A 4,236-nucleotide genomic window follows, 5' to 3' on the forward strand; every position below is an offset into this window, starting at 1 on the left:
AAATATACTGTAATAAATACAGGACAGGGTAACACTGGACACATTTGCAATTAGCAATTTGGCAAAGTTTTGCCAGCTAGCCAGGAATCTGTTTTATATCGTGGTATTTTGAGGAAACTAATGCTGTGGGGGGAAAAACCTCATTTGAAATGTGGTACAGGTTACTAAACAGAAGGTACCATCATCTTCAGCCAGAGCACGTAAAATGTTTGGAGGTGATGCATGCACATCAGGAGTATGCAAAGAATTGCTCATATAAATACATCTATTTACTTTAGAAGAAAAAACAGCACTTATTAATATTTTATTACCAAACTGATACTCATATACTGCTATGTGCTTGTTAAATTGGCCTAACCTAGGTCTTTTATATAGGGAACGTTGGTGTTGACACATTACTGATAGAAAACTCAATATCTTCGTAGGATGGATTCTTGAGGGAAAATGTGTCACTTGCAAAAATAAATATATAATTAGAACCAAATTAGTTTGAAGGCTAAACAGCGTGATTATTTTACTGTGGAAAAATACTTAAACAACTACTGATGATGTGAATATTACTGAGGCAGAATCGTAGAGGGACAAATGAACTCCTCCACTGAATCATGTGATGCACTGATCATGACTCCAGTGATTTAAGACCTTTGGAGTGGATGCAGAGTTGTCAGATGTACTGTATACACCTGACCATACATGGCATTGTACCCAAAGATTTGAAATCAAATAATACACAATAACCAGGTGTTTTAAAACCAGAGCACTGGCTTCCAGCACAACCACTTCTTTCATAATCTTGAGCCATTGCTGCATTACGATGACAAACATGTACAGAACATGCTAAGGGATAGAGGCTGACAAGCAGTACCCATGTTGATCTGACAGTCCACAGCACCATTCACTCTGTCCTGAACCAGAGGACAAGAAAATATGTACACTCTCCATTGGGGAGGAGAAAAACTGCCAAATGCCAAAAAATGCTGAAAAATGAACACAACAACAACTTAGCATTTGTATTATGTTATCCAAAATGGAAATGCTCTCAGTCCTATAGCTCTATCTACAAATCTCTGTGAAGTTTCAACAGCAAACAGAACCAAAGTTCTGTCATCAAATAAAACTCTCATCCAGTCGCTAGAGGCATCAGTGAGATCCATGAGGGATTTTCTTTTTACAAATAAAACAGGATGACTAAATGTTATTCTAAATGAACACCATATTCATTTTTTTGTTTTTAAATGCCAATATTGATATTGATCGATATTAAAGATGCCAAAGCCCCAGGAGAAGCCTGTCCTTGTGAAGGGAAGACCTCATGTTCAAACTTCTAAAAACACCATTATCTCCAAAAAGTCTTTCAATGCTTTTTGACATCATATTACATAGCAATGTAAATAGTTTTTAACCCACTATTATATTAATATTAAAACATCATCTCAGGATTTGAAACAAAACTGCAAATAAAATTATTTAGCATTTGTACTGAAACTGGCAGTGGTGAAAAGTACAGTGACTCAAGTACTCTACCTAAATACAATTTTGAGGTATGTGTACATTATATGCTACTTTATACTTCTACTTGACTACATTTTAAAGGGAAAGATTGTAGTTTTTACTCCATTATGTTTATTTGACAAATTTAGTTACTAGTTACTTTACAGATTACAGACTGATTATCAATACAAAATATTATCAACAAATATGATATGATTGTAGATTAAGCCACGAAGCGGACAAATTAGCTTTATCATTACCTGGTGCAACATTAAAGTGACATGAATTGAATGCAAGACTTGTACTTGTAACAGTAGTTTTACACTGTTGTATTGCTACTTTTATATTTACATTTAGTAAATGATTTGAGCACTTCTTACACCATCGTTTCCAAGTGGAATGCCAGTCTCTGAAACCAGATGGTGATTTTATTGCTGCACCCAAGATTTTCTCCCAAATTCCCAAACCCTCTCCCAACTTACAGTTAATGATCTCAATACAGTCCACAGCAGAGTTTTGAAGCATCAACTGAGCAGGGATGTGATTTGGGGATTCGGAGGCTTATTGGTGATTCTAACAAGTAAATACTGACAATGTTTGGGTATGAATCATTACTTCATAAAATGCAGATTGAATTTGGAGGTCTCTGAGCACAATTTCCTTTGTTTCTTTGCTACTAAACCAAACACAAGTGGTTTGATATTTAAATGCCCCCAAATATTAAATACACTAAAATAAACAAATTCCTGTGAAGCTATTCTTTGTCAGGGGTACATATTTCATAGAAAGCTTTTATTAATATGTACAAATTGCTCCTTACATATTGTAATTCATACACATAAATAATTTGTTTGTATGTGACTTTAAGTAGAAGTAATTTATTAGGCCCTATCTTAAATAACATTTTATTCCTTGTTCATACGTTTCTCCCCCCACTGATTCCATGGATGTTCACCATTACTGAGTATTTGGCTTGGTGAGTTCCTCAATCATAACCACACACCAACAATATAAAATGAAAATACATTTTTGAAACAGATAATCCACCTCCACCCAAGAATAACTATGCTGACAGTTGTGGAGGATAGAAATGTATTTATCTGTAAGTTAGTCTTCTTGTTCAGAACATGGATTGTGTATTAGATAATGGATGGACTTTGAAAGCTCTTAAACAATACTGTCCCCTGTTGGCGATGTCTGCTGAGCTGAATGAACTTAATATTAGAAAACGCAGTATAAAACAACACACAAATTGGACTTAATAAAAGAAGCAAAACAGCTACTTTCTTTAAAGTATCTTATTTAATATTAAATACATGACTCTCTATAAACAAAACATTTATCCACATATAAAAGCATGTATCACTATTTACACTCAACCCTCAAATAGAGACCTATCATACAAACAAGCAAAATCCTGTAACTATTCAAAAACATTCCTTTCTGTACTCTGATTTTAACAGTGATTGTCGCGCATTTCCTTAACATTGGTAACAGCTGTGGGGACGCCCGACAGCTGAGGGACTGACAGCTTCATTAGAAATGTCAACACAAGGAAAACTCACCATTTAACCTTATTGCTTAGCTCATCTGAATATTAACACCTGCAACTGCACAAATAACCATATTACCATTTTGTCGAATAGAGAATCTTAAACTGCAACATCCATTGGATCTGGTTTTAACATGTGAGCCAAACCTGCCACATCTACGTAGAGTTACATGAAACACTTGATTATCTCAGAATTTTGGTTTAAAATGTGATGCACTGACATTCAATATTCCTGAAATAAATGGTATGACAAACGTTGACATTGGAGTTGCCTTTAGAGTAAAGTCAATTATTGTGTAGGACATGAAATGTCTGTGCAACATGTACCTAAACCAGAAGCCTATAACTCAAAGCTTCGTTTCTAACTACAATCAGCTAGAAAACCACAAATAGCTTGGTTGCTGTTTAAGAACCTTAATTTGGCTCCATAACATGTGAGTGATGTTAAGACAAAGATGTCAAATAAATGATGGCCACCAAGCTAATTCATTCCTCCACCTTAGATTTCCTCTTGGAGGTTTTGGGTTTGGGCTTGTCTGACTCTGGATATTCTGGGGAGCCTGGAGGATCAGTGGGTGGGCTGGGGGCATTCTCCACGTCAGGTTCTGGCTCGAGGGGCATGGAGGGGCCTTTGGAAACTCCTGAAAATAACAAAAGCATAAGAGTTAATGCCACTTTAAGGTTGCTCAGAAAAGTTATTTCAGTTCCCAATAATCTACACAAATGAAACAGGTTGTGTTGGGTATCACTGAAGTTGAATCTAATCTAATATTACTGCATTTCATTAGCTCTGTACCTGTAGCCCTGCACCTGCATAATGACAAAGTTTAATCTAAAATGAACATTAATATCCGTAGCATTATTCAAAAACTTGAAATGCAATTGGCTTGTGGTATTGATGTCCGCACACCGTCCATTGACACGTCTATATCATATCCAGTAGAACAGAAACAATTTCAGATTCTGATTTAATTTGAATATTTGCTCTGGCTCCCATTCACTCCAATTAAAGCCCACACAGAGGACAAATTTAAGTATGCGTTTCTCAAGCTGGCTACAGCAAACTTGCAGGTCAGAGTTTACCTCTGTTCAACATTAATTGCGCAGATGTGCACCATTAGATCCCAATAGGGGCCAAAAGAAACACTATTATTAAATTATATAATTATTCTAATATGAACCAATACCTTGTT

The 4,236-nt window shown here is 35.7% G+C and overlaps 1 protein-coding gene across 11 annotated transcripts in view; it reads right to left on the minus strand.

The window, feature by feature from the left end:
- Positions 1–4,236, minus strand: part of neo1a (neogenin 1a) — a 629,602-nt gene that overhangs the window by 186,066 nt on the left and 439,300 nt on the right. The gene's annotated exons all lie outside the window — the stretch shown is intronic.

The sequence above is a fragment of the Micropterus dolomieu genome, linkage group LG20, assembly GCF_021292245.1.
Source record: "Micropterus dolomieu isolate WLL.071019.BEF.003 ecotype Adirondacks linkage group LG20, ASM2129224v1, whole genome shotgun sequence".
NCBI classification, from domain to species: Eukaryota; Metazoa; Chordata; class Actinopteri; order Centrarchiformes; family Centrarchidae; genus Micropterus; species Micropterus dolomieu.